Genomic DNA, 15,361 nt, shown 5'->3' on the forward strand with positions numbered 1-15,361 from the left:
AGAATCCCCAAAACAAAGTATAGACAAACTAAAATTTAAAAAAAGGGAAAAAAACAGACAGGCTGTAGACAGAGGCGCCTTCAATGCAGCGCCCCTAGTGGAAGATTTGTATGGGAAGGGATGAGTTAACCAGGAAGCTGCGGAGGGAATAGTCTCTGCAGAAAGAGGTGGAGATGGGAAGATGTGGCTAGTGGTGGGATCTCGTTGGAGATGGCAAAAATGTTGGAGGATTATGTGTTGTATGCGACGGCTGATGTGGTGGAAGGTGACTAGGGGGTCTCTGCCCACATTGCGACTGGGGGGAGGGGGAGCAAGAGCAGAGCTGCACGATACCGAGGAGACATGCGAGGGCCTCATCTGTGACCATAATATGGTTGAGTTCTTCATTAGGATGGAGAGTGACATAGTTAATTCAGAAACAAGGGTTCTGAACTTAAAGAAAGGTAACTTTGACGGTATGAGACGTGAATTGGCCAAGATAGACTGGCAATTGATTCTTAAAGGGTTGACGGTGGATATGCAATGGAAGGCATTTGAAGACTGCATGGATGAACTACAACAAATGTTCATCCCGGTTTGGCAAAAGAATAAATCAGGGAAGGTAGTGCATCCGTGGATAACAAGGGAAATGTATGTCAGATGCAGTATAATGTGGATAAATGTGAGGTTATCCACTTTGGTGGCAAAAACAGGAAAGTAGACTATTATCTGAATGGTGGCCGATTAGGAAAGGGGGAGATGCAACGAGACCTGGGGGTCATGGTACACCAGTCATTAAAAGTAGGCATGCAGGTGCAGCAGGCAGTGAAGAAGGCAAATGGTATGTTAGCATTCATAGCAAAAGGATTTGAGGCTAGATGCAGGAAGATTGTTCCCGATGTTGGGGAAGTCCAGAACAAGGGGTCACAGTTTAAGGATAAGGGGGAAATCTTTTAGGACCGAGATGAGGAAAACATTTTTCACACAGAGAGTGGTGAATCTCTGGAATTCTCTGCCACAGAAGGTAGTTGAGGCCAGTTCATTGGCTATATTTAAGAGGGAGTTAGATGTGGCCCTTGTGGCTAAAGGGATCAGGGGGTATGGAGAGAAGGCAGGTACAGGATACTGAGTTGGATGATCAGCCATGATCATATTGAATGGCGGTGCAGGCTCGAAGGGCCGAATGGCCTACTCCTGCACCTATTTTCTATGTTTCTATATTTCTATGGAAAGTATGAGGACATGTCGGATCTCCTGCTATCCATCTTGGGCGCAGATGATGCGTAGACGGAAGCCAATTTCCCTCTACTAACACCGCCTAGTGGAGCTGGCCCTTACTCTTAACAACTTCTCCTTCGACTCCTCCCACTTCCTCCAAATCCAAGGCGTTGGAATGGGCTCCAGCTATACCTGCCTCTTTATAGGGCACATCGAACACTGGACCTATCCTTGAGCTCTATCTCCACGACATTGATAACTGCATCGGGGCTACCTCCTGCACCCTTGCAGAACTCATGGACTTCATTACTAATTTCTATCCTGCACTCTAATTTACTTGGACCATCTCCGACATTTCCCTTTCGTTTCTTGATCTCACCTTCTCCATCACAAGTGATGGACTTCTTACCACCCTGCCTCCTGCAGAGACTCTATCCCCTACTCCCAATTCTGTGTTAACCAGTATCTGCAAATGGTCTACAATTCGGTATAAACCAGCATCTGCAGTTCCTTCCTACACAGAATGCTTAAAATACTCAGCAGATGGGTCAGCATCAATGGAGATAAAAACCATTCATATTTTAGGTCGAATTGTCAAATGGATTGTAGAGAAAAGCAAATTAAGGAAAGAGATAAGTATTGGGAAAAGATAGAGGGGAGATAGCTAAAGAGAGGAGGTGGGGGAATTCAATGTTCATAAGGGTCTGGACCCGAAACGTTACCCATTCCTTCTCTCCAGTGATACTGCGTGTCCTGCTGAGTTACTCCAGCTTTTTGTGTCTACCAATGTTCATACTGTTGGGTTGTAAGCTTCCCAAGTGGAATATGAGATGCTGTTCTTCCAGTTTGCGTGTGGCCTCGCTCTGAATGGATGAGGCCGGGGACAGAAAGGCCAATGTAGGAATGGGAAAGGAAGTTAAAATGGTTAGTAATCGGGAGATCTTGGTGGGCTGAGTGCAAATGTTCTGCGAAATAGCCGCCTAGATACTGATTGCCTCGGTCCGCTGGTCGCCTAGATCTAGGTATGTTGCAAAGCGTACCTGAAGCGTCGCTGAAAATCTGTCGCTGCGGGTGTGCGCGATTTTGGCGCCGTTTAGAGGGGGGCGGGTTTAAAACGCGATTTTCTCTAGGCTGTTCAAATCGAAGATGTTCAGCCTAGTTAATTATTAACGAAAAATCGCTGGAAGACCCCGTCGCAAAAGCTATTATTAGTTTTAAAGGCCTCGTAAAATAGTTATAGTAGTTTAAAAATCAATCTCTAAACCCGCGACCGCCAGCAACCGCAGGGTCTCATAAAGCAAATAACTGAAGGTATGCTGTATATTTTTACATTAAAAAGGGCTTCTAAAGATCCCTTTATACAAAGTTTAATATTGCGAGTAGCTCATTTTGGGCCTATTACATCCCGCAGTATTTTTCTGGGCACAAATCTACCGCAATGTGAACGTTCTAAACCAGCGCGTTCACAGGATCCCACTAGAAAGCTGATTTAAATGGGCATTTATTTACAGCAATTGAACACTAAATTCCTTCCATTTGGTCTATAAATTAATGTAAATGAGATTTTAAAATCATGTTTTATTGTGAATTATTTGTGAATATTATTTGGACATTTAGGCTATTTAAAAATGTTAATCATTTATTAAGAAATGGATAGATGTTTAGATCTAGTAATTGAAGTCTGAAATTAGCTACAATTAGGTAACTAACTAATTATATGCTTTAATTTCAGGTCATCCAAGTGAGATTATTTTATATTTGTTTCAGAATGCTTCAATCTATGATAACTGAAAATTTCATTCAGTTCTCTTAATTTTTAAGAAAGTTATGGGCTTTTGACTGTTCACGATCACAGCTTTTTTGTTATGTCCATAGAAAATCAATAGGGAACAAGATGCTCATTTCCGAGTATGAAAATGGCCATAACTTTTTAAATACTTGAGATATGAAAGTGAATTAGGTGTCAAATTAAACTTATTTTTATGCTTTATCTGATGGGATAAATTACAGACTTGATTTTTTAAATCTCAAAATTTTGTAACATTGCTACTAGATCTGGTCACCTATATATAGCACCCAGATACTAAAATAATTTTAAAGAAACGATGGAAAGTTATCAGCTGAAAAATTCTAGGCCAACAAAGGCCAGTTAAAATACTTGTGGTGATGGTGGGGGCAGAATTTCCCTATTGATTTGCCTCCCTCAGCTGAAGGCGGACGCGGTGCAGAGAGCTTTGCCTGTGTGGAGGGTCACGGGGTCAGCATTGGGAGGGAACGGTGGCGAGGGGCCGAACGGATGGGTCACGTGGGGCCCGCGCGCGTCACGTGTCGTCTGTCCTCCCCGCGCGCAGCCGCTCCGCCAGCCGCGCGCATGCGTACACCGCCTCCAAGATGGCGACGGAGCCGTTGCTCCCTCCCCGCCGCCGGCACCGCGGCAGCCCCGAAACCAGGGTCTCGACGCCCTCAGGTCAACAATCCACCAGGCGCTGCCGGTAAATTACACGTCGCACGGAGCGAGGTACTCGACGCTCCTTCTTCTTACCATGTAGGGCTGAGGAGAAGGAGAAGGGACTGGGTCCCTGCGGCGCTCGACGCTCCGCCACTTCCACCTGCCTCACAGCGCCACGTCGCGCATGCGCGGTGCCGGCGTTTTTCCGCCCGCTGTAACAGCGGGATTGTCGACGTCACTCTGGGGCACGTGACCAACAGGGTGGCCCACCTCAGATTTAGCGAAGAAAGACACAAAATGCTGGAGTAACTCAGCGGGACAGGCAGCATTGCTGGAGAACATGGAATGGCGACATTCAGTCCGCCAAGGTCTACGCTAACCCAACTTCCCTTCCCATTCCCACACTGACCTTTCTGGCCTGGGCCTCCTCCATTGCTAGAGTGAGGCCACACGCAAACTGGAGGAACAACACCTCATATTTCACTTGGGTAATTTACAACCTAATGGGATAACCATTGAATTCTCCCAATTTTAGGTACCTCCCAATCCACGTTCCTCTTTCACCCACATACGCCCCATTCTTCCCACTCCCCGGTGCCCCGCCTGGATTTACACCTATTTCTCTCTTACATCTTTACCTACAATCATAGAAACATAGAAATTAGGTGCAGGAGTAGGCCATTCGGCCCTTCGAGCCTGCACCGCCATTCAATATGATCATGGCTGATCATCCAACTCAGTATCCCGTACCTGCCTTCTCTCCATACCCTCTGATCCCCTTAGCCACAAGGGCCACATCTAACTCCCTCTTAAATATAGCCAATGAACTGGCCTCGACTACCCTCTGTGGCAGGGAGTTCCAGAGATTCACCACTCTCTGTGTGAAAAAAGTTCTTCTCATCTCGGTTTTAAAGGATTTCCCCCTTATCCTTAAGCTGTGACCCCTTGTCCTGGACTTCCCCAACATCGGGAGCAATCTTCCTGCATCTAGCCTGTCCAACCCCTTAAGAATTTTGTAAGTTTCTATAAGATCCCCTCTCAATCTCCTAAATTCTAGAGAGTATAAACCAAGTCTATCCAGTCTTTCTTCATAAGACAGTCCTGACATCCCAGGAATCAGTCTGGTGAACCTTCTCTGCACTCCCTCTATGGCAATAATGTCCTTCCTCAGATTTGGAGACCAAAACTGTACGCAATACTCCAGGTGTGGTCTCACCAAGACCCTGTACAACTGCAGTAGAACCTCCCTGCTCCTATACTCAAATCCTTTTGCTATGAAAGCTAACATACCATTCGCTTTCTTCACTGCCTGCTGCACCTGCATGCCCACTTTCAATGACTGGTGTACCATGACACCCAGGTCTCGCTGCATCTCCCCTTTTCCTAGTCGGCCACCATTTAGATAATAGTCTGCTTTCCTGTTTTTGCCACCAAAATGGAGAACCTCACATTTATCCACATTATACTGCATCTGCCAAACATTTGCCCACTCACCCAGCCTATCCAAGTCACCTTGCAGTCTCCTAGCATCCTCCTCACAGCTAACACTGCCCCCCAGCTTAGTGTCATCCGCAAACTTGGAGATATTGCCTTCAATTCCCTCATCCAGATCATTCATATATATTGTAAATAGCTGGGGTCCCAGCACTGAGCCTTGCGGTACCCCACTAGTCACTGCCTGCCATTGTGAAAAGGACCCGTTTACTCCTACTCTTTGCTTCCTGTTTGCCAGCCAGTTCTCTATCCACATCAATACTGAACCCCCAATGCCGTGTGCTTTAAGTTTGTAAACTAATCTCTTATGTGGGACCTTGTCGAAAGTCTTCTGGAAGTCCAGATACACCACATCCACTGGTTCTCCCCTATCCACGCTACTAGTTACATCCTCGAAGAATTCTATAAGATTCGTCAGACATGATTTACCTTTTGTAAATCCATGCTGACTTTGTCCAATGATTTCACCACTTTCCAAATGTGCTGCTATCCCATCTTTAATAACTGACTCCAGCAGTTTCCCCACTACCGATGTTAGACTAACTGGTCTGTAATTCCCCGTTTTCTCTCTCCCTCCCTTCTTAAAAAGTGGGGTTACGTTTGCTACCCGCCAATCCTCAGGAACTACTCCAAAATCTAAAGAGTTTTGAAAGATTATTACTAATGCATCCACTATTTCTGGAGCTACTTCCTTAAGTACTCTGGGATGCAGCCTATCTGGCCCTGGGGATTTATCGGCCTTTAATCCATTTAATTTACCCAACACCACTTCCCGGCTAACCTGGATTTCACTCAATTCCTCCAACTCCTTTGACCCGCGGTCCCCTGCTATTTCCGGCAGATTATTTATGTCTTCCTTAGTGAAGACGGAACCAAAGTAGTTATTCAATTGGTCCGCCATATCCTTGTTCCCCATGATCAACTCACCTGTTTCTGACTGCAAGGGACCTACATTTGTTTTAACTAATCTCTTTCTTTTCACATATCTATAAAAACTTTTGCAGTCAGTTTTTATGTTCCCTGCCAGTTTTCTTTCATAATCTATTTTTCCTTTCCTAATTAAGCCCTTTGTCCTCCTCTGCTGGTCTCTGAATTTCTCCCAGTCCTCCGGTATGCTGCTTTTTCTGGCTAATTTGTACGCATCATCCTTCGCTTTGATACTATCCCTGATTTCCCTTGTTATCCACGGATGCACTACCTTCCCTGATTTATTCTTTTGCCAAACTGGGATGAACAATTTTTGTAGTTCATCCATGCAGTCTTTAAATGTCTTCCATTGCATATCCACCGTCAACCCTTTTAGAATTAATTGCCAGTCAATCTTGGCCAATTCACGTCTCATACCCTCAAAGTTACCTTTCTTTAAGTTCAGAACCATTGTTTCTGAATTAACAATGTCACTCTCCATCCTAATGAAGAACTCAACCATATTATGGTCACTCTTGCCCAAGGGGGCACGTACAACAAGACTGCTAACTAACCCTTCCTCATTACTCAATACCCAGTCTAAAATAGCCTGCTCTCTCGTTGGTTCCGCTACATGATGATTTAGAGATCTACAAATCCTTCCTCTTGCCTCTCAATAGCAATGTTACAAAATTTTGAGATTTTAAAAATCAAGTCTGCAATTTATCCCATCGGATAAAGCATAAAAATAAGTTTAATTTGACACCTAATTCACTTTCATATCTCAAGTATTTAAAAAGTTATGGCCATTTTCATACTCGGAAATGAGCATCTTGTTCCCTATTGATTTTCTATGGACATAACAAAAAAGCTGTGATCGTGAACAGTCAAAAGCCCATAACTTTCTTAACAATTAAGAGAACTGAATGAAATGTTCAGTTATCATAGATTGAAGCATTCTGAAACAAATATAAAATAATCTTACTTGGATGACCTGAAATTAAAGCATATAATTAGTTAGTTACCTAATTGTAGCTAATTTCAGACTTCAATTACTAGATCTAAACATCTATCCATTTCTTAATAAATGATTAACATTTTTAAATAGCCTAAATGTCCAAATAATATTCACAAATAATTCACAATAAAACATGATTTTTAAATCTCATTTACATTAATTTATAGACCAAATGGAAGGAATTTAGTGTTCAATTGCTGTAAATAAATGCCCATTTAAATCAGCTTTCGAGTGGGATCCTGTGAACGCGCTGGTTTAGAACGTTCACATTGCGGTAGATTTGTGCCCCCAAATGCCGAGAAAAATACTGCGGGATATAATGGGCCCAAAATGAGCTACTCGCAATATTAAACTTTGTATAAAGGGATCTTTAGAAGCCCTTTTTAATGTAAAAATATACAGCCTTCCTTCAGTTGTCTGCTTTATGAGACCCTGCGGTTGCTGGTGGTCGCGGGTTTAGAGATTGATTTTTAAACTACTATAACTATTATTTTTTTTTAAATTATTATTTATTTATTAGAAGTAGACATATTATACAATGTAATTACATATTATAGTAGAAAAAAAACTTTTCATATACATCAGTCATACATTATTAAAATTTTCCATTATCAATTACTTCTGCTTCTAGTATTTTTATTTTTTATAGAAAGCGAGAAAAAGAGAGGGTAGAAAGTTACAAATAAAAGAGGAAGCAAAAAAAAACAAAAAAAAAACACAACAGAAAAACAAGGAAGGTGGAATGGGTTACCTGTGATACATCAATGGAGTATAACTATTATTTAAGGCCTTTAAAACTAATAATAGCTTTTGCGACGGGGTCTTTCAGCGATTTTTCGTTAATATTTTACAAGGCTGAACATCTTCGATTGGAACAGCCTAGAGAAAATCGCGTTTTAAACCCGCCCCCTCTAAACGGCGCCAAAATCGCGCACACCCGCAGCGACAGATTTTCAGCGACGCTTCAGGTAGGCTTTGCAACATACCTACTCTCAATCCAGAACTTTTCAATCCTTTTGTTTCACACCTGTTTTTTCATCTCTGGCCTTTGTCCAACCATCTGTCTATCAAAAACCCCCCACATCTGTGTTCACTTATTACTTGCATGCTTTGTCTTGCCCTCACCTCCCTTCCGGGTTTTTTCTCCTTGCCCTACAATGTCCGAAGGAGGGCCCCAACCCAAAGCATCACCTATCCATGTTCTCCAGAGATGCTGTCTGACCCGCTGAGTTGGATAGCACACAACAAAAGATTTTCACTGTACTTCGGTACATGTGACAAATAAACTAAAGAGTAACTGAGTTACTCCAGATCTTTGTATCTTTTTTTGTTAACTAAAATCTGCAGTTGCTGGCTGTACTACCTAACAATGTGATCTTCCTGGTCAGCGCCTCCTCGAGGGAGTAAAGAGTGTTTAATTGTCGTGTACTGACAATAGAACAATTAAATTCTTACTCTGAAGTTTTGCAGATAATTTAACATGGCACATAAATATATACATTAATCAATAATATGATAAATATTTAGTTATACTAGATAACCATTATTGTGCAAAACCAAAGTATGCAATGTAATCAAAACAAAAGTATAGTAGTAGATCCAAAGGAAAAATGCTGGAGGAACTCAGCAGATCAGGCAGGATTGTGGAGGGAAATGGACAGACAATGTTTTGGGATGGGAGTCTTATACAGATGCTGCCTAATCCACAGAGTTTACTTTAGTTTAGAGATACAGCATGGAAACAGGCCCTTCGGCCCACTGAGCTCACTGTCGATCAACTGTTCACACTAGTTCTATGTTATTCCACTTTCTCATCCACTCCCTACAGTAGACTAGCAATTTACAGAGGCCAATTTACCTACAAACCAACATATCTTTCTGATGTGGGAGAAAACCGGAACACTCGGAGGAAACCCACCTTGTCATGGTGATAGTGTAAATTCCACCTTGAATGAAGGAGGTGGTAACCTTCTTCACCACCATGTGATTCCGCTTTCAGGGAACCATGCACTTACACACCTAGATCCCTCACTCAACAACAATTTCCAGACCGTTTATTGTCTTGACTTGACTTGACTTGACTTGTGAAGGACCTACCATTGCATTGACATGCCCAAATGCTACATCTCACGCTTACCTGAATTAAACTCCTATTTGCCAAGTGGCACAGCCCACTTGCCCAGCTGATCAAGATCCTGCTGTAATTTTTGATTACCATCTGTGATACTATCTGTTTTACTGTTATCTTGAAACCTAATTATTCATAGAAACATAAAAAATAGGTGCAGGAGGAGGCCATTCGGCCCTTCGAGCCAGCACCGCCATTCATTGTGATTGTCCCTAATCAATAACCCGTGCCTGCCTTCTCCCCATATCTGTTGATTCCACTAGCCCCTAGAGCTCTATCTAACTCTATTATAAATCAATCCAGTGATTTGGCCTCCACTGTCCTCTGTGGCAGGGAATTCCACAAATTCATAACTCTCTGGGTGAAAAAGTTTTTTCTCATCTGTCTTAAATGGCCTCCCCATTATTTTAAGACTGTGGCCCCTGGCTCTGGACTCGCCGAACATTGGGAACATTTTTACTGCATCTAGCTTGTCCAGTCCTTTTATAATTTTATATGTTTCTATAAGACCCCCCTCATCCTTCTAAACTCCAGTGAATACAAGCCTAGTCTTTTCAATCTTTCCTCATATGATAGTCCCGCCATCCCAGGGATCAATCTCGTGAACCTACGCTGCACTGCCTCAATCACAAGGATGTCCTTCCTCAAATTAGGAGACCAAAATTGTACACAATATAGACAATAGGTGAAGGAGTAGGCCATTTGGCCCTTCGAGCCAGCACCGCCATTCAATGTGATCATGGCTGTTCATCCCCAATCAGTACCCCATTCCTGCCTTCTTCCCATATCCCCTGACTCTGCTATTTTTAAGAGCCCTATCTAGCTCTCTCTTGAAAGCCTCCAGAGAACCTGCCTCCACCGCCCTCTGAGGCAGAGAATTTCACAGACTCACCACTCTCTGTGAGAAAAAGTGTTTCCTCGTCTCCGTTCTAAATGGCTTATTCTTAAACTGTGGCCCCTGGTTCTGGACTCCCCCAACATCGGGAACATGTTTCCTGTCTCTAGCGTGTCCAAGCCCTTAACAATCTTATATGTTTCAATGAGATATCCTCTCATCCTTCTAAACTCCAGAATGTACAAGCCCAGCTGCTCCATTCTCTCAGCATGTGACAGTCCCGCCATCCCGGGAATTAACCTTGTAAACCTACGCTGCACTCCCTCAATAGCAAGGATGTCCTTCCTCAAATTAGGGGACCAAAACTGCACACAATACTCCAGGTGTCTCACTAGGGCTCTGGGACTCACTAGGGCCCTGTCCAACTACAGAAGGAATACTCCAGATGTGGTCTTACCAGAGTCCTATACAACTGCAGAAGAACCTCTTTACTCCTCTGAAATCCTCTTGTTATGAAGGCCAACATTCCATTAGCTTTCTTCACTGCCTGCTGTACCTGCACGCCAACTTTCAGTGACTGGTGTACAAGGACACCCAGGTCTCGCTGCACCTCCCCCTTATCTAACCTAACCCCATTGAGATAATAATCTGCCCCCTTTTTTTGCCATTACTCTGATTGGTTCACATGCAATATCCAATCTACATCCTTCCCCGTAGAGGAAAGAGTTGTTAATCAGTTGTTAGAATACATGCTGGACATCACACGCTGCAGCACTCGTGAGTAAGGCAAGGTAGCGCCTTTACCACCCCAGGCAATTGAGGAAATTCAGAGTGTCTCCGAGGATCCTCCAGTGCTTCTACTCAGCGGCTGTGGAAAGCATCTTGTCCGGAAATCTTACAATCTGGTTTGGGAATTGCTCTGCCCAGGACAAGAATGCTCTGCAGAGAGTAGTGCGTTCGGCCGAATGCACTATGGGAACTTCACTCGCCACTCTGCAGGAACTATACATCAGGAGGTGCAACTCCAGAGCCAATAAGATCATGGGAGACCCCTTCCACCCCTGCAACGGACTGTTCCAGCTGCTACGGTCAGGCAAACGCCTACGTTGCCATGCTGTGAGAACGGAGAGGTTGAGAAGGAGTTTCTTCCCAGAGGCCATTAGGACTGTAAACTCCTATCTCACCAGGGCCTAACTTTACTGTACCACTCTGCTGTTTTTTTTAAATTGCTGTTTTTTTCCCTTTTTCCTTCCGCCCACAATATTTAATATGTAAAAGAATATGTGATTCTATTCCATTCAGTTTGTAGTTTGTTTTTTTGCACAAAGTCCGCGAGCATTGCCACTTTTCATTTCACTGCACATCTCGTATGTATATGTGATGAATAAACTTCACTTGACTTGACATACTCGCCGTATCTGTCCGGCGGTCTACTAACACGACCCGATCGCGTACGGACAAACCCCTCCCCCTCCGTTCCGGAATAGTTAGTCGGGTTGGGTGGTGGAGAACCCGAGAATGAGAACGCAGCCGGGGAATCTGGAGATGAACGGCAGGGCGAGCATGCAGGACCAGGGGCACTGGGGAGTGAGGGAACCGAACGCCGCGGGGAGTGCATGCTGGGGTCTGGGGGTCCAGGATGGACAGCAGCAGCAAGGGCCTTGAAGATCAACGGCGGGGCATGAGGACCTGGAGGAGCAGGTCGCGGTTCGTTCACTGGGGCAGAAGATGTTGACTGCTGCGCCGGTACAGAGCACCACCGACGTTGACAATGTAGGAACGAGGTTCCTTGGATGAACCCTCTACAAAACCCAGTCGGGTATGTCCAACTGCCATCTGCAGGCGAACCACTTGACCTTGCAGCAACGGTTTGAGTGGTTTGCTTGACTTGTCATAGGAGCGCTTCCGGACATCATGTTTTTTCTGAATGCGCTTCTGGACCGCAGCTGGTTTAAGCACCTGTGGTTTCAGCTGTTGCTGGGCAATGGGGAGTTGGGGCCTTGTTGTGCGAGACATCAGGCGCTGGGCGGGAGAGCCCAGGACGCAATCCCTAGAGATGTTTCTAAGGTTTAACAGATCTAAGTAGACATTGGATTTGGCAAGATGGGAATGTTCCATCAGCTGCTTTGGGCTCCTGACAGCACGCTCAGCGAGGCCGTTGGATTGAGGGTATTCGGGGCTGCTGGTGACATGTTGAAAGTTCCATTGTCTCGCAAAGTACTTAAATGCTTGACTGGTGAATTGTCTCCCGTTGTCAGTTTGCAGTTTGACCGATACACCAAATACAGAAAAATGTCTGAAGCTTTTATATCACCATCTCAGACGTAATGGGAGGCAGCAGATCAAGTTCAAACCAATTGGAATAGGAATCGACTAGAACTAGGTAGTGCTTGCCGTACCATTCGAAAACGTCCGCAGCGAGGGAAGTCCAGGGTAGCGCTGGAGCGGGTTGTTGCAGGAAAGGCTGTTTCTGTTGGTGGGGCGCCAAGCTGTTGCAAGTGGAGCAGGATGCTGTTTTATCACGTATGTATTTGACCATTCCTGGCCAATAAAACATGCTTTGGGCACGGGCGAGTGTAGCCTCAGTACCTGGGTGGCCGTTGTGGACGTCTTTGTAGTATTCCTCTTGCAAGGATGAGGGAATCACAACTTTGTGGCCCTTGACGACGAACCCATCTTGTATCACCAGTTCATCGTGAACTAGGAAGAATGGCTGTACCTCTAGTGGTATGCTGGATCATTTCGTAGGCCAGCCCCGTTTGATAAAGGAGGAGAGCAGCTGCAGCGTTCTGTCAGCAGCTGTGTGCTCTGCAAGGCAGAGCAGGCGTTCCGTTGGGACGAAATCGACTTTAAGCACGGCAAGCTCGTCGCACTCAAAGGGGTGTTGTTCACAGGACGCCCGTGGCGCTCGAGAGAGAGTGTCGGCGATAAGCATATCTTTGCCCTTTTTGTAGACAATCTGGAAATCAAAGCAATGGAGCTGCATCATCATGCATTGCAATCGTGCAGGAGCTGCATGAATAGGCTTATTGGTGACCAGGGGTGGGTGGTCGGTTTCAATTGTGAAAGTTTTTCCGAAGATAAAGTCTCTGAACTTTGAACATGCAAAAACGACCGCTAGCAGCTCCTTTTCGATCTGAGCATATCGCTGCTCTGTGTCTGTCATGGTTCGAGAGACGTAAGATACGGGTAGCACGGTACTGTCGGTTGTTGTTTGCAGGCAGGCTACGCCTAGACCGTATTGCGAGGCATCGCAGGTGATGGTGACCGGCCGCAAGAGGTCGAAATACGTCAGGGTGGGGGCGCTAGCCAGCTGCAGTTTTAAAGAGTCAAACACTTGCTGGTGTTGCTGGTACCAGGCTCAGGCAGTGTCCTTGTGAGTGAGTTGTCTTACTGGCAAGACTAGTTAGCTGAGATTGGGTATGAACTTCCCCAGATAGTTGACCATACCCATGAAAACGCTGAAGGCTGTTCACGTCAGTGGGAACAGGCAGTTCGTTGATGGCTGCAGTCTTTTTGGGGTCTGGTTTTAACCCTTCGCTGGTGAACACATGTAACCTCTGAGACACGGAACTTGCACTTCTTTGGGTTGAACTTTAGGTTGATTTTGTGTGCCCGGTCTAGAATCATTTAAATGTTTGAGTCGTGCTCCACTAGGTCGGGATCATACACTTGAATGTCGTTAACGATGATGGCACATGGGTAACCTGTGCACAGCTGTTCCATAGCTCTCTGGAACACGTCGCTGGCTGAATTAATTCCAAATGGCATCATGAGGAACCTAAATCTGCCGAATGGTGTGGCAAATGTGGTCAGTTTTGAGGATGTGTTGTCCAGAGGAATCTACCAAAACAAGCTTTTTGCGTCTAGTACTGAGAACACTGTTGCGCGACCGATTTGGACTGCAACGTCTTCGACGCTCCTCATCAGGTAGTGTGGTCACTTAATAGCTGTGTTTAGGTCCCTTGGGTTAATGCACACACGGAGCTCGTCTTTGCCTTTTTTGTAACAATCATAGTGGAGACCCAGTCTGTGGGTTAACTTATTAGATTTTGTAGGTTGTTGTCAGTTTGCCCAGTTTGTCATCAAACAAATCCTGATAGATTTGTGTTGGTTCGTCCGATGGGCACAGCTTATGAACAGCACGTCCGAAGGAAACCAGTCCCAGGTCATAGCATGCGTGGATACCTAACAAAGTCTCAGAGTTTGATTTAACGACATTAAAAAAAACCCAGATTTTTAGCCATATTTTCCACTACATGCTTGAAATCGGCTTTTCTGAGAGGGTGCAGAACCTCCCCCCCATAGGCGTGCAAGGTGGAGGAATCCTTAGCCAAGATCTCACTATTCCTTATCTTGTTGTAGACTCTCAGGGACATTACATTTAAGCGCGCCCCCGTGTCCAATTTAGCTTGTAGAGACTTGTTATTAAGGTGGACAGTAACAGAAGGGTCCAGAAGCGTACCAGATGTGCGTAGGAGAGTGTGGACGGTAGATTCGTCTTGCGAGCTAATTATTTCTGTGTCGTGAGCGGCTTCAAACCGTTCAAGGGAGTCAAAGAATGTTGGGTCAGGCTGCAGCAGGTGGAGATTAGACTCTGACTTCACATTACGGTTCTCACGGGAACGGCAGCAGGCAGCGAAGTGGTTAAGTTTCTTGCAGTAATTGCAAGGTTTTCAGTTTGCTGGACAGAATTGTTGATCTTTATTATGGAAATAATTGCAGTTTGCGCACCTCTGTGGTGACTCGTTCATGGATGTTTTAGAAGCGGTCAACGCGGTGCGATTACTGAAACTGGTCAGATTGACATTAAGTTTCTGAGTAGCAGGCTGAGTGTCAAGCTGATCACTCAGCGGGACGACGACCTCCGACATGCGGCAGGCGTGTACAGCCTGTTCAAGAGTGATGTCTGCATTTCGTAGTAGCTCTGTTTTTAACTTACGAGCAGACATGCCGCTAAAGATCTTATTAACTCATTGGTTATCTCACCAAAGCGACATCGCGGGGCCATATACTTTAAATCACAAATGAAACATTCCACAGGCTCATCTAGAAGCTGGTGTCGTGCAAAAAACGTAGCTCTTTCTAGAATGTGGTTTGATGGTATGTCACATAACTCACAGAATTTTCGTAGCAGCACATTGGGTTGCTTGCCGTCTCAGCTGGGACCAGCACCTGGCCATTCACGTCTAGTACAGGTGCCGCAAACTCAAAGATCTGCACGCGAATCATAGCCTCTGGTCCAGCCAGGTTGAGCAAGAGAGATGCCTTGACCTCATCTGGGACGTTGCGATGGGTGATATCGATCGTAGTCGATCTCGAAGAGCCTCCATC

The sequence above is a fragment of the Amblyraja radiata genome, chromosome 4 (genome assembly GCF_010909765.2).
Source record: "Amblyraja radiata isolate CabotCenter1 chromosome 4, sAmbRad1.1.pri, whole genome shotgun sequence".
Lineage (NCBI taxonomy): Eukaryota > Metazoa > Chordata > Chondrichthyes > Rajiformes > Rajidae > Amblyraja > Amblyraja radiata.